The sequence below is a fragment of the Nerophis lumbriciformis genome, linkage group LG24 (assembly GCF_033978685.3).
Source record: "Nerophis lumbriciformis linkage group LG24, RoL_Nlum_v2.1, whole genome shotgun sequence".
Classification (NCBI taxonomy): Eukaryota; Metazoa; Chordata; class Actinopteri; order Syngnathiformes; family Syngnathidae; genus Nerophis; species Nerophis lumbriciformis.
The window spans coordinates 31,792,083-31,816,218 of NC_084571.2; the positions used below are offsets into that span (position 1 = coordinate 31,792,083).

A 24,136-nucleotide genomic window follows, 5' to 3' on the forward strand; every position below is an offset into this window, starting at 1 on the left:
AGCCGCTGCTCCTCCACATCGAGAGGAGCCAGATGAGGTGGTTCGGGCATCTGGTCAGGATGCCACCCGAGCGCCTCCCTAAGGAGGTGTTTAGGGCATGTCCGACCGGTAGGAGGCCACGAGGAAGACCCAGGACACGTTGGGAAGACTATGTCTCCCGGCTAGCCTGGGAACGCCTCGGGATCCCCCGGGAGGAGCTGGACGAAGTGGCTGGGGAGAGGGAAGTCTGGGCTTCCCTGCTTAGGCTGCTGCCCCCGCGACCCGACCTCGGATAAGCGGAAGAAGATGGATGGATGGATGGACACTTTGTAATTGTGAAAAATGTAGAAAACTGTCAAACAAATGTGTTTTGTTTAGAGTTGTCTGATAATATCGGCCTGCCGATATTATTGGCCGATAAATGCGTTAAAATGAATGCATCGGTATCGTTTTTTTTATTATCAGTATCGTTTTTTTTTTTTTTTTTTTTTTTTTTTTAATTAAACCAACATAAAAAACACAAGATACACATACAATTAGTGCACCAACCCAAAAAAACTTCCTCCCCCATTTACACTCATTCACACAAAAGGGTTGTTTCTTTCTGTTATTAATATTCTGGTTCCTACATTATATATCAATATATATCAATACAGTCTGCAAGGGATACAGTCCGTAAGCACACATGATTGTGCGTGCTTCTGGTCCACTAATAGTACTAACTTTTAACAGTTAATTTGACTAATTTTCATTAATTACTAGTTTCAATGTAACTGTTTTTATATTGTTTTACTTTCTTTTTTTATTCAAGAAAATGTTTTTAATGTATTTATCTTATTTTATTTTATAAATTGTTTTTAAAAGTACCTTATCTTCACCATACCTGGTTGTCCAAATTAGGCATAATAATGTGTTAATTCCACGACTGTATATATCGGTTGATATCGGTATCGGTAATTAAAGAGTTGGACAATATCGGAATATCGGATATCGGCAAAAAGCCATTATCGGACATCCCTAGTTTTGTTAAACCACTAATGGTAACATAAGCTAGCCAATAGTGTTATATTTTTTTACTATATTTTTTTATTTGAAAAATGTTAAAGTGAGGAAGTTGCGAACAGCAATTTTAACTGACTTATCGAATGTCGGCCCAGGCATACTTAGATTATTTCATAAAAACTAAAAATTTATATCTGTCATGATCCGGGCAACGGATCATGTTTTGTTTAGTTAAAGACTCCCTTAGTTCTGTTTCAGCACCCCTGGGTTTGTGTTTTCTTGGTTGCCATGGGTGCTGATGATGTTCACCTGCCTCTGATTAGTGTTCGGGACGCTCACCTCTTCCGGGGCACTAATCAGAGAGCTATTTATTCCTGCTTTTCACCACACTCAGTCTTGCTTCTTGTTTTCTATGCTAAGCTTTTCCGTTAGCTTTGCCATAGCTTCCCGTGCAATCGGCATGCTTTTCTGTTTATTTCTAATTTCCTGCATTGTTGTATACTGGATTGATTTATGAAGAATAAATCATTGTCCTACCTGCACACTGCCTCAGGAGGTCCGTCTGCATCTTGGGGAAACGCAATAACATGCGACCCCGCCGTAACAATATCTGGTCTAGAAATAACGTTAAGCAAATTATAACGATTGTTAACCCTTGTGGAATGTTCATATTGTTGTTACTCAGCCAGCGTTTGTGGGTCTGATGGACCTGTTGCATTTTGTGGCTTTTAATGCCTCACAATCAAACACTTTTATGTTAAAATACCTGAACAGATGTTTACCTTATCCCAATAAATATCTGTTCAGTATTTTAACATAAAAGTGTTTGATTGTGAGGCATTAAAAGCCACAAAATGCAACGGGTCCATCAGAGCCACAAACGCTGGCTGAGTGACAACAATATGAACGTTGCACGGAAAATTTCTCTGCCAGTTTCTGCATCCCACAGGGATTCTTCTTTTGTGTTTCTGCACCTGCGGTTCCCACACAAGGTTGCAACATTGTTTGTCAACACTGTCTGCTCTCATTTTCTCGCACATTTTGACCCTCTGATGTTCTGTGTACCTACACTCTGTCCTCCTCCTGTCTAGGCCTGCTGTGTGTGTGTGTGTGTGTGTGTGTGTGTGTGTGTGTGTGTGTGTGTGTGTGTGTGTGTGTGTGTGTGTGTGTGTTTGTGCGTGTGTGTGTGTGTGTGGTACAGAACATCAATTTCCACACTTCTATTAGCCCCAGTGGACCCGGATATCTTATATGTAATAGATATTTGTAGGGGGAGTATATGGTGTGTGGTCATTAAATATGTATTCTGATATACCATATTTTTTGGAGTATAAGTCGCTCCGGAGTATAAGCCGCACCGGCCGAAAATGCATAATAAAGAAGGAAAAAAACATATATAAGTCGCACTGGAGTATAAGTCGCATTTTTGGGGGAAATTTATTTGACAAAACCCAACACCAAGAATAGACATTTGAAAGGCAATTTAAAATAAATAAAGAATAGTGAACAACAGACCGAATAAGTGTACGTTATATGAGGCATAAATAACCAACTGAGAACATGCCTGGTATGTTAACGTAACATATTATGGTAAGAGTCATTCAAATAACTATAACATATAGAACATGCTATACGTTTACCAAACAATCTGTCACTCCTAATCGCTAAATCCCATGAAATCTTATACGTCTAGTCTCTTACGTGAATGAGCGAAATAATATTATTTGATATTTTACGATAATGTGTTAATAATTTCACACATAAGTCGCTCCTGAGTATAAGTCGCACCCCGGCTAAACTATGAAAAAAACTGCGACTTATAGTCCGAACAAAACGGTATGTTCTTCACAGAAAATGAGCCAAAGTCAATGAGTCTCAGTTTGAAAAATGTATTAATTGTATAATTTTTCTTTTAATAAAAAATGAAAACGGGACACCACACATGACACAGCGTATGCAGTGTCATGTTAAAGACCTAATGAAACCCACTACTACCGACCACGCAGTCTGATGGTTTATATATCAATGATGAAATCTTAACATTGCAACACATGCCAATACGGGCGGGTTAGCTTACTAAAGTGCAATTTAAAATTTCGCATGAAATATCCTGCTGAAAACGTCTCGGTATGATGACGCCTGCGCGTGACGTCACAGATTGTAGAGGACATTTTGGGACAGCATGGTGGCCAGCTATTAAGTCGTCTGTTTTCATCGCAAAATTCCACAGTATTCTGGACATCTGTGTTGGTGAATCTTTTGCAATTTGTTTAATGAACAATGGAGACAGCAAAGAAGAAAGCTGTAGGTGGGAAGCGGTGTATAGCGGCAGGTGTTGTGCCGGATAACGCATCCCCGCTGTAGAATGCACCCCTTGACTGTTGTGCCGGATAACACAGACGGTGTTTCATTGTTTACATTCCCGGAAGATGACAGTCAAGCTTTACCATTGGCCTGTGGAGAACTGGGACAACAGAGACTCTTACCAGGAGGACTTTGAGTTGGATGCGCAGACGCGGTACCGTGAGTACGCATGCAGCTGCAGCTTCCAAACATTTGATCGTTTGCCCGTACGTGCGTGCCGCTATGTGCATGTCACGTATGTAACTTTGGGGAAATATATGTGCTGTATGAACTTTGGGGAGGTGAACGGTACTTTGGGCTGCGGGATTGAGTGTGTTGTGCAGGTGAGGGGGGAGGTGTTTGTTATGCGGGATTAATTTGTGGCATATTAAATATAAGCCTGGTTGTGTTGTGGCTAATAGAGTATATATATGTTTTGTGTTTTTTTTACTGTTTTAGTCATTCCCAGCTGAATATCAGGTCCCACCCGCCTCCCACAGCATCTTCCCTATCTGAATCGCTCCCACTGCCCTCTAGTCCTTCACTCTCACTTTCCTCATCCACGAATCTTTCATCCTCGCTCAAATTAATGGGGAAATCGTCGCTTTCTCGGTCCGAATCGCTCCCGCTGCTGGTGGCCATGATTGTAAACAATGTGCAGATGTGAGGAGCTCCACAACCTGTGACGTCACGCTACTCGTCTGCTACTTCTGGTACAGGCAAGGCTTTTTTATCAGCGACCAAAAGTTGCGAACTTTATCGTCGATGTTCTCTACTAAATCCTTTCAGCAAAAATATGGCAAGATCACGAAATGATCAAGTATGACACATAGAATGGACCTGCTATCCCCGTTTAAATAAGAAAATCGCATTTCAGTAGGCCTTTAAAGTACCAGTTATTGATCAAATAAAAGAAAAATGTGTTTTAATTGTAATTATTGGTTTCCTTTGAAAATAGGGGGAAAAAATCAGAAACAATCATGAATCTAATTAGTGAAAAAAATCAGAGATTGTATTTTTAGACCATATCGCCCAGGCCTCTCAAAAAAGTGTAATCCAGATAAGAAGACAGAAAACCATAAAGAAAGCCATGAAGCCACATGATCACAGTAAAATGACATTAGAGAGAATTAGAAAATGACTGAAATAGAGGCGTTGGTAATTAAAGCGTCAATTAAACAAAATCCATGACACATCCGAAATCCAGTGTTGACCTTTAAAAATGACACCTGCTAGATCTTGTAGTAATGATGTGCAGCTGTGATATCACATCAGAGGGACATCCGCCATGTCTCGCTCACGGTCATCACGATGGCTACTTCTTCTGTTACCATGACAGCGTTTCCCCTGCACTCTACTGCCTATTTGATCGTGTGTGTGCGTGTGTGTGTGTGTGTACACGTGTGTGTTGGTAAAAATTAATAGGAAGACAAAAGAGTAAAAATGTCAAGCGAGCAAGCGGCGGATAAACGGTCACCAGTGAATGGTCTGGATAATTTGAGGGCAAATGACATGGCAGGATCGACGTGGCGTGTTCACTGTCACTCAGCGTGCTCATCTCGCTATAGGGATGAAAAAGTGTGTCGCTTCATCTTTTACTGTCCATTTACGTCAATAAAACTCACGGCTCTGGTTTGGAATATTACACTCGAATAGTAGTAAAAAAGATAGGACACAAATTTTTCTTCAACCAAAGCCTAGCATACTTGTGATATAGGTACCCTCAAACTATTAGAACAGGGGTGTCCAAACTTTCCAGCGAGGGCCGCATTCAGTAAAATGGAAGAATGCGGGGGCCACGTTGATACATTTTGTACATTAAAGATGCTAGAAGCAAACCAAAGTACAAACCCCGTTTCCATATGAGTTGGGAAATTGTGTTAGATGTAAATATAAACAGAATACAATGATTTGCAAATCATTTTCAACCCATATTCAATTGAATGCACTACAAAGACAAGATTTTTGATGTTCAAACTCATAAACTTTATTTTTTTAATGCAAATAATCATTAACTTAGAATTTCATGGCTGCAACACGTGCCAAAGTAGTTGGGAAAGGGCATGTTCACCACTGTGTTACATGGCCTTTCCTTTTAACAACACCCAGTAAACGTTTGGGAACTGAGGAGACACATTTTTTAAGCTTCTCAGGTGGAATTATTTCCCATTCTTGCTTGATGTACAGCTTAAGTTGTTCAACAGTCCGGGGGTCTCCGTTGTGGTATTTTAGGCTTCATAATGCGCCACACATTTTCAATGGGAGACAGGTCTGGACTACAGGCAGGCCAGGCTAGTACCCGCACTCTTTTACTATGAAGCCACGTTGATGTAACACGTGGCTTGGCATTGTCTTGCTGAAATAAGCAGGGGCGTCCATGTCTTGGGCACTAATACACCCCCATACCATCACACATGCTGGCTTTTCAACTTGCGCCTATAACAATCCGGATGGTTCTTTTCCTCTTTGGTCCGGAGGACACGACATCCACAGTTTCCAAAAACAATTTGAAATGTGGACTCGTTAGACCACAGAACACTTTTCCACTTTGTATCAGTCCATCTTAGATGAGCTCAGGCCCAGCGAAGCCGACTGCGTTTCTGGGTGTTGTTGATAAATGGTTTTCGCCTTGCATAGGAGAGTTTTAACTTGCACTTACAGATGTAGCGACCAACTGTAGTTACTGACAGTGGGTTTCTGAAGTGTTCCTGAGCCCATGTGGTGATATCCTTTACACAACCTGTATATACCTTTCAGCATTAATGATGCCTTCACAGATGTGTAAGTTACCCATGTCTTGGGCACTAATACACCCCCATACCATCACAGATGCTGGCTTTTCAACTTTGCTCCTATAACAATCCTGATGGTTCTTTTCCTCTTTGGTCCGGAGGACACGACGTCCACAGTTTCCAAAAACAATTTGAAATGTGGACTCGTCAGACAACAGAACACTTTTCCACTTTGTATCAGTCCATCTTAGATGAGCTCAGGCCCAGCGAAGCTGACGGCGTTTCTGGGTGTTGTTGATAAACGGTTTTCGCCTTGCATAGGATAGTTTTAACTTGCACTTACAGATGTAGCGACCAACTGTAGTTACTGACAGTGGGTTTCTGAAGTGTTCCTGAGCCCATGTGGTGATATCCTTTACACACTGATGTCGCTTGTTGATGCAGTACAGCCTGAGGGATCGAAGGTCACGGGCTTAGCTGCTTACGTGCAGTGATTTCTCCAGATTCTCTGAACCCTTTGATGATATTACGGAGCGTAGATGGTGAAATCCCTTAATTTCTTTGCAATAGCTGGTTGAGAAAGGTTTTTCTTAAACTGTTCAACAATTTGCTCACGCATTTGTTGACAAAGTGGTGACCCTCGCCCCATCCTTGTTTGTGAATGACTGAGCATTTCATGGAATCTTCTTTTATACCCAATCATGGCACCCACCTGTTCCCAATTTGCCTGTTCACCCGTTGGATGTTCCAAATAAGTGTTTGTTGAGCATTCCTCAACTTTATCAGTATTTATTGCCACCTTTCCCAACTTTTTTGTCACGTGTTGCTGGCATCAAATTCTAAAGTTTATAATTTGAAAAAAAACAAATGTTTATCAGTTTGAATATCAAATATGTTGTCTTTGTTGCATATTCAACTGAATATGGGTTGAAAAGGATTTGCAAATCATTGTATTCCGTTTATATTTACATCCAACACAATTTCCCAACTCATATAGAAACGGGGTTTGTACATCAAAATATACTGAGATAGCAAAAACAAAACATCAATGTGAGCTTTGTGTTATCGTTGACAAAGGAAATGAGTGTAATCTAATAACTAGGGCTGTCCAAAATAACGGGTTAACCACAACAAATAATTGCATTAATCACGTATATGTGAAGATTAACCACACAATATATTTATTGACCTTCTATCTATACTGACAATACAATGACATTTGTGACCAAGTATTGGGGTCTTTTATAAATTGATTGAAATTTTCGGGTTAAATAAAATCATGCAAACGAGTTTTACTACTTGCAATACTTCCAATTAATCATGATTCAAACAAATTCAATAGTATGATTAACCTCTTAAGGCCCAAGCTGTTTGTTTACATGCTTTTTTGTATTTCTCTTTGCTATTTGGGCTTATTGGACCCTAATTAGAATAAAAACTAAAAATCATCTTTTGATATGATGTACTTAGTCCATAAGTACACAAATGTGTACTTCATGTGGAGTGACATGCTAATTTTTATTTTTACACAAATTTTCCAAATTCCATTGTATGTTATACTCTTCTGACACCACCAGATGGCAGGATAAGTGTCCATATGTCGGCATAAGACCCCAATTCAGTAGTGTACACAATTTTGGAAATAAGAGCTAAAAGGTGCTGTCCACACATGTGGCCATTAAGGCCTTTAGAGCAGTGGTTCTTAACCTGGGTTCGATGGAACCCTAGGGGTTCGGTGAGTCGGGCTCAGGGGTCAAAACACACCCGACTCATCGTGTAAATAAAAACTTCTCCCTATCGGCGTATTACGGATACGGCAACAGCAGAAGTCAGACTGATTTGCAGGTGTGTAATTTGTTGTGAGTTTATGCACTGTGTTGGTTTTGTTCTTTGAACAAGGTGATGTTCATGCACGGTTCATTTTGTGCACCAGTAAAAACATGGTAACACTTTAGTATGGGGAACATATTCACCATTAATTAGTTGCTTATTAACATGCAAATTAGTAACATATTAGCTCTTAACTAGTCATTATTAAGTACTTATTAGTGCCTTATTATAACCCTAACCCTCAAACCCTGGCCCTAACCCTCTAACCCTAACCCTAACCAAATAACTCTAAATTAAGTCTTTGTCACTTAGAATATGTTACCCATACTAAAGTGTTACCAAAAACATATAACTTTGTCTTGAATTTGAAAAAAAAAAACATTTAATTTTTCACTAAAGAAGGGTACGGTGAATGCGCATATGAAATTGCTGGGGTTCGGTACCTCCAACAAGGTTAAGAACCACTGCTCTAGAGCAGTGGTTCTTAACCTGGGTTCGATCGAACCCTACGGGTTCGGTGAGTCGGCCTCAGGGGTTCGGCGGAGCCTCCGCCACGAAGGTAAAGACACATCCGACTTATCGTGTAAATAAAAATGTCTCCCTATCAGCATATTATGGATACCCCCAAACAATGTTCCCTCTAATTTTCCATCTGATTTGCAGGTTTCTTGATAGATCAATTGAAACTTTTACTAGTAGATTGCAAAGGAAGAGAATACATTATATGAAACAGTACAGTTTACACAGTACAGTACATATTCCGTACAATTGACCACTAAATGATAACACCCGAATACGTTTTTCAACTTAAAAGTTTAAGTCGGGGTCCACGTTAATCAATTCATGGTAATGTGTGCAAGGTGTGTAATTGGTTGTGAGTGTTGGTTTTGTTCTTTGAACAAGGTGATGTTCATGCACGGTTCATTTTGTGCACCAGTAAAAAAAACATATTACTTTTTCTTGAATTTGAAAATAACATTTTTTTTAAATTTTCACTAAAGAAGTGTTCAGTGAATGCGCATATGAAACTGGTGGGGTTCGGTACCTCCAACAAGGTTAAAAAACACTGCTTTAGAGGTTTTAATCGGATTATATCGTGTGAGAGGATTACTAATAACATCTCGGTAATAATGAATTCATTGAATTTCTCCAATTTGCCAAGGACCAATAAAAATCATGCTGCGGGCCAAAATCGGGCCCGGGGGCCGCACTTTCAAGTGAAGTGAATTATATTTATATAGCGCTTTTCTCTAGTGACTCAAAGCGCTTTACATAGTGAAACCCAATATCTAAGTTACATTTAAAGGGGAACATTATCACCAGAACTATGTAAGCATCAATATTTACCTTGATGTTGCAGAAAAAAGACCATATATTTTTTTAACCGATTTCCGAACTCTGAAGGGTGAATTTTGGCAAATTAAACACCTTTCTAATATTCGCTCTCGGAGCGATGACGTCACAACGTGGCATCACATCGGGAAGCAATCCGCCATTTTCTCAAACACCAAGTCAAATCAGCTCTGTTGTCTTCCGTTTTTTCGACTGTTTTCCGTACCTTGGAGACATCATGCCTCGTCGGTGTGTTGTCGGAGGGTGTAACAACACGAACAGGGACGGATTCAAGTTGCACCAGTGGCCCAAAGATGCGAAAGTGGCAAGAAATTGGACGTTTGTTCCGCACACTTTACCGACGAAAGCTATGCTACGACAGAGATGGCAAGAATGTGTGGATATCCTGCGACACTCAAAGCAGATGCATTTCCAACGATAAAGTCAAACAAATCTGCCGCCAGACCCCCATTGAATCTGCCGGAGTGTGTGAGCAATTCAGGGACAAAGGACCTCGGTAGCACGGCAAGCAATGGCAGCAGTTTGTTCCCGCAGACGAGCGAGCTAAACCCCCTATCGACCCTAGCTTCCCTGGCCTGCTGACATCAACTCCAAAACTGGACAGATCAGCTTTCAGGAGAAGAGCGCGGATGAGGGTATGTCTACAGAATATATTAATTGATGAAAATTGGGCTGTCTGCACTCTCAAAGTGCATGTTGTTGCCAAATGTATTTCATATGCTGTAAACCTAGTTCATAGTTGTTAGTTTCCTTTAATGCCAAACAAACACATACCAATCGTTGGTTAGAAGGCGATCGCCGAATTCGTCCTCGCTTTCTCCCGTGTCGCTGGCTGTCGTGTCATTTTCGTCGGTTTCGCTTGCATACGGTTCAAACCGATATGGCTCAATAGCTTCAGTTTCTTCTTCAATTTCGTTTTCGCTACCTGCCTCCACACTACAACCATCCGTTTCAATACATGGGTAATCTGTTGAATCGCTTAAGCCGCTGAAATCCGAGTCTGAATCCGAGCTAATGTCGCTATAGCTTGCTGTTCTTTCCGCCATGTTTGTTTGTGTTGGCTTCACTATGTGACGTCACAGGAAAATGGACGGGTTGTTAAAATCAGGCACTTTGAAGCTTTTTTTAGGGATATTGCGTGATCGGTAAAATTTTGAAAAAAACTTCAAAAAATATAATAAGCCACTGGGAACTGATTTTTAATGGTTTTAACCATTCTGAAATTGTGATAATGTTCCCCTTTAAACCAGTGTGGGTGGCACTGGGAGCAGGTGGGTAAAGTGTCTTGCCCAAGGACACAACGGCAGTGACTAGGATGGCGGAAGCGGGGATTGAACCTGGAACCCTCAAGTTGCTGGCACAGCCACTCTACCAACCGAGCTATACCCCCTTTGGACACCTTTGTTTTAGAACCATTAGACAAATGGTCAATGACTCAATGTTAATTCGTTGCCAAGTTCGGTTATTTTTATTGCTCAATTTGTAATGCAATAATGTTCATTGTCATTTCTATGTTATTAATATTTACTTCATTAACTGCTTCTTTGCTATCATTTTTTGTATCATATTTGTACATATCCTATTTGCTGATGTTGTTGTTGTCCCTCTGTCTTATCCCCCTCTTGTCCCCGCAATTCACCCCTCTGTCTTCCTTTGTTTCTCCTTTCTAGCCCATCCTGCTTTGGTCCTGCTCCGCCAAACATTAATATCAATCCATTTAATAAAGTCAAATACAAATAAGGCAACAAAAACGGGACAAGCGGTAGAAAATGGATGGATGGATGGCTGGAGAAGTATCCCACACTTGTCTTTTGGAAAGTACATATGTACAGCAGATATGGACATCTCCATCGACAACATGATTTGCCTGAGTAGCTAGATAGCAAAAATAAAAATAAAACGGGTTACATGTACACTAAAATTACAGAAAAACTAAATACTGTACAATACAAACAAGTCGTAATAGTTTATGCAAATGCCACTTTAAAAGTGAGTAGCAACATCCGTCCAACAAGTGCTCTTGAAAGCCTTTGAAGTGAGAATAAGTGACCATGAGGCAGCAATCGACAGTGACATTTAGAAATGGAAGCGTCAGCATGGCAAACTCATAACTAGACAATGTAGTTGAACATTGCATTAAAAAGCTAGCACGTTCAAGCGAGATGTTTTTCCACAAGACTATCAACAAGCTGCGGATATGCCATGGTGAAATCGCACTAACTGAAATCATAGTTTTTAGGACAAAGTCACACCAAATTCTGACAAAAACAATTTGATTGATTGAGACTTGTATTAGTAGATTGCACAGTACAGTACATATTCCGTACAATTCACCACTAAATGGTAACACCCCAATAAGTTTTTCAACTTGTTTAAGTCGGGGTCCACGTTAATCAATTCATGGTATAAATATACAAACCCCGTTTCCATATGAGTTGGGAAATTGTGTTAGATGTAAATATAAACGGAATACAATGATTTGCAAATCATTTTCAACCCATAATCAGTTGAATATGCTACAAAGACAACATATTTGATGTTCAAACTGATAAAAAAAATTTTTTTGCAAATAATCATTAACTTTAGAATTTGATGCCAGCAACACGTGACAAAGAAGTTGGGAAACCCCTTGCAGCACTAACTCTTCCGGAACGCTACAATATACACCCCCCGCAACCAATCCCCCCCTAAACCTCCTCATGCTCTCTCAGGGAGAGCATGTCCCAAATTCCAATCTGCTGTTTTGAGTCATGTTAAAAAAAATAATGCACTTTGTGACTTCAATAATAAATATGGCAGTGCCATGTTGGCATTTTTTTCCATAACTTGAGTTGATTTATTTTGGAAAACCTTGTTACATTTTTTAATGCATCCAGCGGGGCATCACAACAAAATTAGGCATAATAATGTGTAGGGCTGCAACAACTAATTGATTAAATCAGGGGTGCTCACACTTTTTCTGCAGGCGAGCTACTTTTCAATTGATCAAGTCGTGGGGATCTACCTCATTCATATATATAATTTATATTTACTTATTTATGAAATATATGTTTTTGTTAACAAGTTAAAGGTGTTTAATGATAATGCAAGCATGTTTAACACATATAGTTAATATTGTTAATAAATTAAAGGTGTTTAATGATAATACAAGAATGTTTAACACATATAGTTAATATTGTTAATAAGTTAAAGGTGTTTAATGATAATACAAGCATGTTTAACACATATAGCTAATATTGTTAATAAATTAAAGGTGTTTAATGATAATACAAGCATGTTTAACACATATAGTTAATATTGTTAATAAATTAAAGGTGTTTAAAGATAATACAAGCATGTTTAACACATAAAGATTCCTTTCTTTCATGAAGACAAGAATATAAGTTGGTGTATTACCTGATTCTGATGACTTGCATTGATTGGAATCAGACAGTGGTGCTGATAACGTCCGCATTTTCGAATGGAGGAGAAAAAAAGTCCTCCTTTCTGTCCAATACCACATGAAAGTGGTTGGTTTTTGGCATCTTATTTATCCAGCTTCCGTACTCCTTTGTATACACTTTACAAGAAATACATTGTAGGCAAACTCCGTAGCTTGCTAGCTTGTGCACGCCAGCTTTCTGAGACTCTTATTTTGTTAGCGCAGGCAGGATTGTGCAACTGTGCAGTCGGTCTTTGGAGTTTTGACGACAGGTACGGCGCCAGAGTCTGTTGAAATAAAGTGTTTCTCGCCTTCCAGTCGGTAATTTTAATGAGCTGGCAGCAGCCAGCGTCATCTCAGAAGACCCCCGGGTGCCGTGAATGTCAATCAAGTGACGAAAGTGACGTCATAGTGAAGATTTATGATCGCTCATTTTTAGGACTATTTTTTTAATGCCTGGCTGGTGATCGACTGACACACCCTCCACGATCAACCGGTAGCTCGCGATCAACGTAATGAGCACCCCTGGATTAAATCGATTAAAATCAATTATAAAAATAGTTGGTGATTAATTTAGTCATCGATTCGTTGGATCTATGCTATGCGCAGAGGCAATTTAATTAAAAAAAAAAAAAAAAAATTTATAAACCTTTATTTATAAACTGCAACCTGTACAAACAGCTGAGAAACAATAATCAAAATAAGTATGGTGCGAGTATGCTGTTTTTTCCCCCAATAAAATACTGGAAAGGATAGAAATGTAGTTTGTCTATTTTATCCGATTATTAATCGATTAATGGAAGTAATAATCGACAGATTAATCGATTTTCAAATGATTCGTTAGTTGCAGCCCTAATAATGTGTTTATTCCACGACTGCATACTGTATATCGGTATCGGTTGACATCGGAATCGATAATTAAGAGTTGGACAATATCGGAATATCGGCAAAAAAGCCATTATCGGACATCTCTAAAGAAAACGCATAGAATAAGAAGGTGTGTCCAAACTTTTGGCTTGTCCTGTATATCGTGCCAGTTACTTTTGCCCAACTCTACTGTTCACACAAAAGTTAGGCAGTTTCGTTTTGCATTTCGTTTGATGACTGCATCAAACATTAATCGAACTGTGTGCTTAAAGCGAGATACGCACAAAACCATCATTGAGGCATCCATCCATCTATTTTGGGTGCTGGAGCCTACCCCAGCTGCAATCGGGCAGAAGGTGCGGTACCTATCATAAAGTTTTGGTATCTTACTATGAGTTCAAGAATGCAACCTAATACTACCTAAATTACACTTTTGAAGTTCTCCTTCCTGTCAACCTGTTCTCGGCTCTCATGTTAAAAGCGTCCTCTTTAAAAAAAGAACAGATAAATATAGAGCCCAAATGAGCAGAATTAGAGTGGCTTTGAAGACCAGCAGACGGCGATGCAACTTAAGTGTACGTGCACACAAAGGCGCTGTGAATGTTCTGCTTGTCTCCCGATGAATGCATCAAAGTCCTTGCGAGTACATCACACCAGTGCATGAGTGACACTGAGGTTAAACGTTCATGTTCCTGACCTGACAGCGTCTTTTCCAGCTTTAACTGCACTTTCTTTGGGTTGAAATGTCTCATTATTAACAACATAGATGACCTCATCTTTTATTGAAAGAGTCAATCCGCTACAATCTCTTTTACATCAAAACAAAGTCATTACGTGCAAATCCCCCATTGTGAGAGAATGTCATTTTCTCCATCTCTGTGTCAGTATTACAGTGCTGCAGTCGACGCACCAACCAACTGCCCAAAGGACGCAGTAACTTTGCCAGATATGCAGGAGTCATGCAGCTGTTTGCAGCTATTTAGTGGAAAATGCAATCCTTCTTGGCAAGACCATTTTACTTCGCCTTCCTCTAAAAATAAGAGCTGAGCTGAAAATGTGTGCTACTTACTTTATTTAGAAATAACGCCAGTGTACGGTGTTGCATTTTGCAACATTGTTTACCTATAAGGCGCACTTAAAGGGGAACATTATCACAATTTCAGAATGGTTAAAACCATTAAAAATCAGTTCCCAGTGGCTTATTTTATTTTGCGAAGTTTTTTTCTAAATTTTACCCATCATGCAATATCCCTAAAAAAAGCTTCAAAGTTCCTGATTTTAACCACCCGTCCATTTTCCTGTGACGTCACATAGTGAAGCCAACACGAACAAACATGGCGGAAAGAACAGCAAGCTATAGCGACATTAGCTCGGATTCAGACTCGGATTTCAGCGGATTAAGCGATTCAACAGATTACGCATGTATTGAAACGGATGGTTGTAGTGTGGAGGCAGGTAGCGAAAACGAAATTGAAGAAGAAACTGAAGCTATTGAGCCATATCGGTTTGAACCGTATGCAAGCGAAACCGACGAAAACGACACGACAGCCAGCGACACGGGAAAAAGCGAGGACGAATTCGGCGATCGCCTTCTAACCAACGATTGGTATGTGTTTGTTTGGCATTAAAGGAAACTAACAACTATGAACTAGGTTTACAGCATATGAAATACATTTGGCAACAACATGCACTTTGAGAGTGCAGACAGCCCAATTTTCATCAATTAATATATTCTGTAGACATACCCTCATGTCAGCAGGCCAGGGAAGCTAGGGTCGATATTCTTCTCTTGATCATCTTCGGGACGGTGTGAGCCAAGACATCCAGGGGTTTACCTCGCTCGTCTGCGGGAACAAACTGCCGCCATTGCTTGCCGTGCTGCCGAGGTCCTTTGTCCCTGAATTGCTCACACACTCCGGCAGATTCAATGGGGGTCTGGCGGCAGATTTCTTTGACTTTATCGTTGGAAATGCATCTGCTTTGAGTGTCGCAGGATATCCACACATTCTTGCCATCTCTGTCGTAGCATAGCTTTCGTCGGTAAAGTGTGCGGAACAAACGTCCAATTTCAGGCCACTTTCGCATCTTTGGGCCACTGGTGCAACTTGAATCCGTCCCTGTTCGTGTTGTTACACCCTCCGGCAACACACCGACGAGGCATGATGTCTCCAAGGTACGGAAAACAGTCGAAAAAACGGAAAATAACAGAGCTGATTTGACTTGGTGTTTGAGAAAATGGTGGATTGCTTCCCGATGTGACGCCACGTTGTGACGTCATCGCTCCGAGAGCGAATAATAGAAAAGCGTTTAATTCGCCAAAATTCACCCATTTAGAGTTCGGAAATCGGTTAAAAAAATATATGGTCTTTTTTCTGCAACATCAAGGTATATATTGACGCATACATAGGTCTGGTGATAATGTTCCCCTTTAACCGCTACACCCCTATACAATACATGCATTTTATTTTGGATTTTTCACATTTCTTGAAGTAAGCTTCCACATTATACTTTAACTTGGCAGGTCTCCAGTGATTCGTTAGGGGAAACTGAAGCCTTCCTCACCCACGGCAATCAAAGGCAACTTTACACCGAAGACGCCAAGCATTGTGTTGGATTTCAGCTAATTTGATGAGGAAAGTCTAGAAAAGCTGTCTTGCCTCTAACGTCCTACCGCTGCAACCCTCATTACCAAGTACTAAAAACATCCCCGTGGAGATAATAGGGGCACAAACACAACCTAGGCGGACTGCTCATCAAGCAAACTAAATTCATTTCAGAGTCGTAAATTGGGTTTCTTTTTTGCGGAGACGGGTGAATGAAGCGTACCCAGCATGACCGGCACTGACTCACAGGGTGTCAAAAACACCCTCAATAACCGTACAAGCGGGCTGGTTAAAGGCTATGACGCCTGCTATTTTGTAACCGGACCGTGTCGCCGTCCGCGGCGGACCTCCTTAGCGATGCTTGCACTTGAAAGCAACCCCGAAAATGTCCTCCCTCAGGGACTGGCGAGGCTAACTATTTATAGGCGTCGTACAAGATGAAACAAGCCAAAACTCCCCTGGTAGCCAATTGTAAATAAAAGTAGCCTCCCACCGCTAAGATGAATCAACATCAAACCTCAACCAAAGAAGTGAGATTTCTCAAGCGGCAGATGGAAAAGCATCCTTTCACTGATCAGAAGTTTGGATAAAAAAGTGTTTTCTAAAAATAAATTGCTGACTATCGGGAAGTTTTTTTGTCCTTTACTTTACAGATGCGTTGGTGTCAAAACACGTTTCTTCTACAAGATCACACAGGAACAGCTAAGGGATGTGACATGTTGTCTGTTCAATGATAGCAACTGAGTACTTATTGAATGGCAACACTTTATTTGAAAAGGCACTTTATATAAATTGTTTAACAAAGTAGCAAGTTTACTGTCAAAAAAGTGTCCTTCCTAGTAGCAACAACAATAACAGTAATACTTAGGTACAGCCTTCCATTTTTCTATAGCTTATCCTGTTCAGGGTCGCGGCTACTGGAGCACAACACCCGATCACTCACAGGGGTAAATTCCTGCGGCAAAGTACCAGGCAAACGTTTGGAGACTTCCCATTTAGTTGCATTGCAAAGTGTTTTCACTAGAGATTTCCGATAATGGCTTTTTTTCCGATATCCGATATTCCGATATTGTCCAACTCTTAATTACCGATTCCGATATCATACTTGCCAACCCTCCCGGATTTTCCGGGAGACTCCCGAAATTCAGCGCCTCTCCCGAAAACCTCCCGGGACAAATTTTCTCCCGAAAATCTCCCGAAATTCAGGCGGAGCTGGAAGCCACGCCCCCTCCAGCTCTATGTGGACCTGAGTGACGTGTCAACAGCCTGTATTCACGTCCGCTTTCCCACAATATAAACAGCGTGCCTGCCCAAACACGTTATAACTGTAGAATGATCGAGGGCGAGTTCTTGGTTTCTTATGTGGGTTTATTGTTAGGCAGTTTCATTAACGTCCTCCCAGCGTGGTAACAACACACAACAACAGCAGTCATGTTTTATTCTACCGTAAAGCAGTTTGTCTGCCGTAAACAGCAATGTTGTTGTAATATATTGAGTTGGAGGCAATAAACAGGCGAGGTGATGAAGTACGTCTCTTTACTGTAAACTTCAGAACAGACTCACACACTTGACGTCAGGTGCGCAACACCACGTAAATTGTTGGCCAAACAAAAAGTAACCCCAGTACGCTACAGCCAACATTCACCAGGAGATGGCAACAGACAAACATAGATCACTCTATTACATTCCTCCCCTTTTAGAAATGTAGAAGTTACTCAAAATAAATTAACAACCCAACCAAAAAATGCAGCAGCTCAATTAAAAAACTGTACTTATGCCACATTCTTTTTTTTTTTTTAGTACTGAACTCTTAACCCTCATTTGTAAACAATAACATGCTTATTATACAAACAGTATTTGTACACCTTTAACACAGATTTTTATACTGTCTTCAGAGATTCAGTTTTTTTGGTGGTACTCGAAACCTTTCTGGGTAGCTGCGAAAGGGTGTTCAGCATGGTTAGAAAAATAGTGACAGAGAATAGAACAAGGATGGACAATTCAACCCTTAACTCAACAATGAGTAGATGAGTGTTATGTGTGTGTATATATGGGACGGCGTGGCGCAGTGGGAGAGTGGCCGTGCGCAACCCGAGGGTCCCTGGTTCAATCCCCACCTAGTACCAACCTCGTCATGTCCGTTGTGTCCTGAGCAAGACACTTCACCCTTGCTCCTGATGGGTGCTGGTTAGCGCCTTGCATGGCAGCTCCCTCCATCAGTGTGTGAATGTGTGTGTGAATGGGTAAATGTGGAAGTAGTGTCAAAGCGCTTTGAGTACCTTGAAGGTAGAAAAGCGCTATACAAGTACAACCCATTATTTATTTATTTATATGTGTAAATAAATTAACACTGAAATTCAAGTATTTCTTTTATTTATACATACATACATATATATATATATATATATATATATACATACATACATATATATATATATATACATACATACATACATACATATATATATATATATATATATATATAATAAAATAAATATATATATATATAGCTAGAATTCACTGAAAGTCAAGTATTTCTTATATATATATATATATATATATATATATATATATATATATATATATATATATATATATATATATATATATATATATATATATATATATATATATATATATATATAAAAGAAATACTTGACTTTCAGTGAATTCTAGCTATATATATATTTATTTTATTATATATATATTTATTTTATTATATATATATATTTATATATATATATATGTGTGAAATACTTGACTTGGTGAATTCTAGCTGTAAATATACTCCTCCCCTCTTAACCACGCCCCCGCCCGACCACGCCCCCCCCACTCCCACCCCCACCCCCACCTCCCGAAATCGGAGGTCTCAAGGTTGGCAAGTATGCGATATCAACCGATACCGATATATACAGTCGTAGAATTAACACATTATTATGCCTAATTCTGTTGTGATGCCCTGCTGGATGCATTAAACAATGTAACAAGGTTTTCCAAAATAAATCAACTTAAGTTATAGAAAAAATGCCAACATGGCACTGTCATATTTATTATTGAAGTCACAAAGTGCATTATTTTTTTTAACATGCCTCAAAACAGCAGCTTGGAGTTTGGGACATGCTCTCCCTGAGAGAGCATGAGGAGGTTGAGGTGGGCGGGGTTGGGGGGGGCGTGATTTTGTAGGGGGTGGCGGGGGGTGTATATTGTAGCGTCCCGGAAGAGTTAGTGCTGCGAGGGGTTCTGGGTATTTGTTCTGCTGTGTTTATGTTGTGTTACGGTGCGGATGTTCTCCCGAAATGTGTTTGCCATTCTTGTTTGGTGTGGGTTCACAGTGTGGCGCATATTTGTAACAGTGTTAAAGTTGTTTATACGGCAGACCTGGGCATTCTGCGGCCCATGGGCCACAACCGGCCCTTTGTACGTCCCTGTCCGGCCCGCGTGAGGCCAATCATAAATTACAAAATACATTTTAAAAAGTATCTATCTCGAGTGTGCAATACAACGGTGCTGCTTTTGTTTTGAAAAGCGTTATTTGTATTACTTCCGTGTCGACGTATGCTCGTGCGCGATTGTGAGTGAATGTGAACAGCGGCAATCACAAATTACAAAATAATTTTTTTTTTAAAACATCTATGTCGTGCGTGCAATACAACTGTGCTGCTTTTATTTTGAAAAGTGTTATTTATGGGCGTATGTCCGTGTGTAACCTGTGAGGGAAGGTGCACAGCGACAAGTGATGCCCGGTTATCCCCGAGACGCTAAAAAAAGAAAAGTTGATGACGAATGGCGTGTTTTCAACAAGACATGGACTGCCAAGTATTTCTTTACAAAAATGAAAGGTAAAGCCGTGTGCTTAATTTGTGGTACACATGTTGCTGTGTTTAAAGAATATAGTGTAACGACCTGCTTAAGTTGATGTTGTGTTCTTTAGTTGCGGAAATGAGGAGTGAGGATAGACGTGCGTGTGGAAGGAACGAGATAAGTTGAGCTGTGTTAGTATAGGTTGCTCAATAAAAGTTTAAAAAGAGCGTCAGACTTGGTGTGCACTTCTTCTGGACGCTACAATTGGTGTCAGAAGTAAAACTTTGCGCATACTGCCGCTGCTTATGTGAGCATACTGCGCTGCTTGTGTGCTCAGCCTGCTACGTCATCGGGAGGTACGTGCCACGATGTTTCCTGGCGACTTTGTCAAGATTGAACGGGAGGGGAAGGACATTGAGTGGGGACTTAAAGGGGAACATTATCACAATTTCAGAAGGGTTAAAACCATTAAAAATCAGTTCCCAGTGGCTTATTATATTTTTCGAAGTTTCTTTCAAAATTTTACCCATCACGCAATATCCCTAAAAAAAAGCTTCAAAGTGCCTGATTTCCTGTGACGTCACATAGTGAAGCCAACACAAACAAACATGGCGCATAGAACAGCAAGCTATAGCGACATTAGCTCGGATTCAGACTCGGATTTCAGCGGCTTAAGCGATTCAACAGATTACGCATGTATTGAAACGGATGGTTGTAGTGTGGAGGCAGCTGGCGAAGACGAAATTGAAGAAGAAACTGAAGCTATTGAGCCATATCGGTTTGAACCGTATGCAAGCAAAAACGACACGACAGCCAGCGACACGGGAGAAAGCGAGGACGAATTCGGCGATCGCCTTCTAACCAACGATTGGTATGTGTTTGTTTGGCATTAAAGGAAACTAACAACTATGAACTAGGTTTACAGCATATGAAATACATTTGGCAACAACATGCACTTTGAGAGTGCAGACAGCCCAATTTTCATCAATTAATATATTCTGTAGACATACCCTCATCCGCGCTCTTTTCTTGAAAGCTGATCTGTCTAGTTTTGGAGTTGATGTCAGCAGGCCAGGGAAGCTAGGGTCGATAGGGGGTTTAGCTCGCTCGTCTGCGGGAACAAACTGCCGCCATTGCTTGCCGTGCTACCAAGGTCCTTTGTCCCTGAATTGCTCACACACTCCGGCAGATTCAATGGGGGTCTGGGGGCAGATTTCTTTGACTTGATCGTTGGAAATGCATCTGCTTTGAGTGTCGCAGGATATCCACACATTCTTGCCATCTCTGTCGTAGCATAGCTTTCGTCGGTAAAGTGTGCGGAACAAACGTCCGATTTCTTGCCACTTTCGCATCTTTGGGCCACTGGTGCAACTTGAATCCGTCCCTGTTCGTGTTGTTACACCCTCAGACAACACACCGATGAGGCATGATGTCTCCAAGGTACGGAAAACAGTCGAAAAAACGGAAAATAACAGAGCTGATTTGACTCGGTGTTTGTAATGTGTTTGAGAAAATGGCGGATTGCTTCCCGATGTGACGTCACATTGTCACATTGTGACGTCATCGCTCCGAGAGCGAATAATAAAAAAGTGTTTCATTCGCCAAAATTCACCCATTTAGAGTTCGGAAATCGGTTAAAAAAATATATGGTCTTTTTTCTGCAACATCAAGGTATATATTGACGCTTACATAGGTCTGGTGATAATGTTCCCCTTTAAGGTGCCGGCAGCGACTGCAGATGTCTGTGTGAATCCCGGACGTGAGGAGCTCGTCGCAAAGAGAGAGAGAGAGGGAGGAAGGAGAGAGGCAGCGTCTACAGGTGCAGTGCACACTGCTTGAATTCCGCCCTCAATGAAGACTCCCAGGTTTGATGGCAAGGCGAACTGGGAGGCATTTCATCCCACTTCTGACACCAATTGTAGCGTCCAGAAGAAGTACACACCAAGTCTGATGCTCTTTTTAAACTTTTATTGAGCAACCTATACTAACACAGCTCAACTTATCTCGTTCTTTCCACACGCACGTCTATCCTCACTTCTCATTTCCGCAACAGCAACGCTTCCTCCTTCTTCGCCAATCACCTTACAGGCGTGCTACGTTCACAACAAAGAGGATGCAGGATAAAATGACAGAAATTGAAAATATACATCATAAATAAATAAATGATAAATGGGTTATACTTGTATAGCGCTTTTCTACCTTCAAAGTACTTTGACAGTATTTCCACATTCACCCATTCACACACACATTCACACATTGATGGCGGGAGCTGCCATGCAAGCAGCTAACCAGCACCCATCAGGAGCAAGGGGTGAAGTGTCTTGCCCAAGGACACAACAGACTTGACGAGGATGGTAGAAGGTGGGGATTGAACCCCATTAACCAGCAACCCTCCGATTGCTGGCACGGCCACTCTACCAACTTCGCCACGCCGCCCCCATCAGGAAGTGTTGTGTAAGAAAGTGCTAAAAATAAAACCATCACAAGCCATCTGCTTTTGTATAAAGATAAGTTAGGTTAAATGAAAATATTATTATTATTATTATTTATCTTACGATACATCAAAAATAATTTGAGCAAAATTTAATTGAAATATTGTCGATGTGGCCCTCCAGCAGTGCTCGGGTTGCTCATGCGGCCCCCGGTAAAAATTAATTGCCCACCCCTGCTTTACACACGTATGAACTTGAAGTGCCATCCCATGGAATTGTCCAAAATGTTTTGGTATCCTGGAGCATTTTACTGCAACTCAGGGGCCAAGCCCAACTCCTGAAAAACCAACGCCACACCATAATTCCTCCTCCACCAAATTTCACACTCAGCACAATGCAGTCCGCCTGTATATCTTTTGGAAGGCCAACTCGCCAAGCACATACGAATTTTCTTCAATCTTGGGAGTATAAATCCATCCATCGATATATTGATCAAACCTTACACCCCTATAAATAAGCTATGTATGATAGTGAATCATATTAAATGTGCAAATGGACATAGCGTTGCATTTCTTGAATTATAAGATGTTTTTGAAGCTGATGGAAGTAGACACTAGGGATGTCCCGATCCGATATATGGATCGAATCGGCCGCCGATATTTGCCAAAAAATGCGTATCGGCAAGGCATGGGAAAATGCCGATCCAGATCCAGTTAAAAAAAAAAAACTCCAGTCCATGTTTTCCAACGCACCGATTTAAATAATAAATTCCACTTTTCTGCTGCTCCCTAATTTCCGTTCCGCATTTTCCAGCACACCTTCAATACATCCACAGGTCTGTGGATTCTCACGCAGTTGCTTTTAGCTGCTGGCATTACACGACAGGCTCTTCTCACTCTTTTCTGTGTCTCCTTCTCACAGACAGCAAGCGCACCTTCTTACACACGTCACATACTGTCACGTCATACGTCACATACGTATACGTCCTCCCCGAGCAGAGAGGTAGCAGCATGGCTAACGTTAGCTGTGATGCTACCGCAGCCGTGCGAGAAACGTTCTCTATAAGGTGCGCACCTGCGCAATTGCGCACTGCTCAAGCGTCCTCTGCGCACGGCAAATCTATGCCACGCACAAAATCAAATACAAAAATAAGCGTATAACAATTTTCGACACAAGGACACGACAGAGAAAACAGTTTTCGTCATCATTGTTCAAATATTGTAACGTCTGTCGAGACGCTTATCTCCATTCGGTGCCACACGTCCACACCATCAAAATGCCGAGGCAAACATTTCCAGATCAACACCGTATGAAAAAAATAGTGATTTTTTTAGTTGTGATTTCCTTCTCTGCATGAAAGTTTAAAAGTAGCATATATTAATGCAGTATGAAGAAGAATGTTTTAATGTAGACACATAGAATCATACTGCTGTGATTATATGCATCAAGTGTTCATTCAAGGCTAAGGCAAAATATCGAGATATATATCGTGTATCGCAATATGGCCTTAAAATATCGCAATATTAAAAAAAGGCCATATCGCCCAGCCCTAGTTCAATGATGCAATTTCTGTTTGTCATGTATAATTTTGTCTATTTTGTGTTTATCCTTGAATAAACAGGTCAGTTTCTTGTTACCAACCATTGTGTATTATTCAAACTCCCCTAATTCAGCTGGCTAGTTGTTATCAAGAGTACTAAAACCCTTTTCAACATGATTCTGACAACTAAGTAGGCTAAATAACTTTAAACTTACCAGTACTTTAACTAAACC

At 40.7% G+C, this 24,136-nt stretch overlaps 1 protein-coding gene across 6 annotated transcripts in view; it reads right to left on the minus strand.

Moving 5' to 3' along the window:
- mrtfbb (myocardin related transcription factor Bb) overlaps positions 1-24,136 on the minus strand; it is a 221,873-nt gene that overhangs the window by 138,552 nt on the left and 59,185 nt on the right. The window lies entirely within an intron of this gene.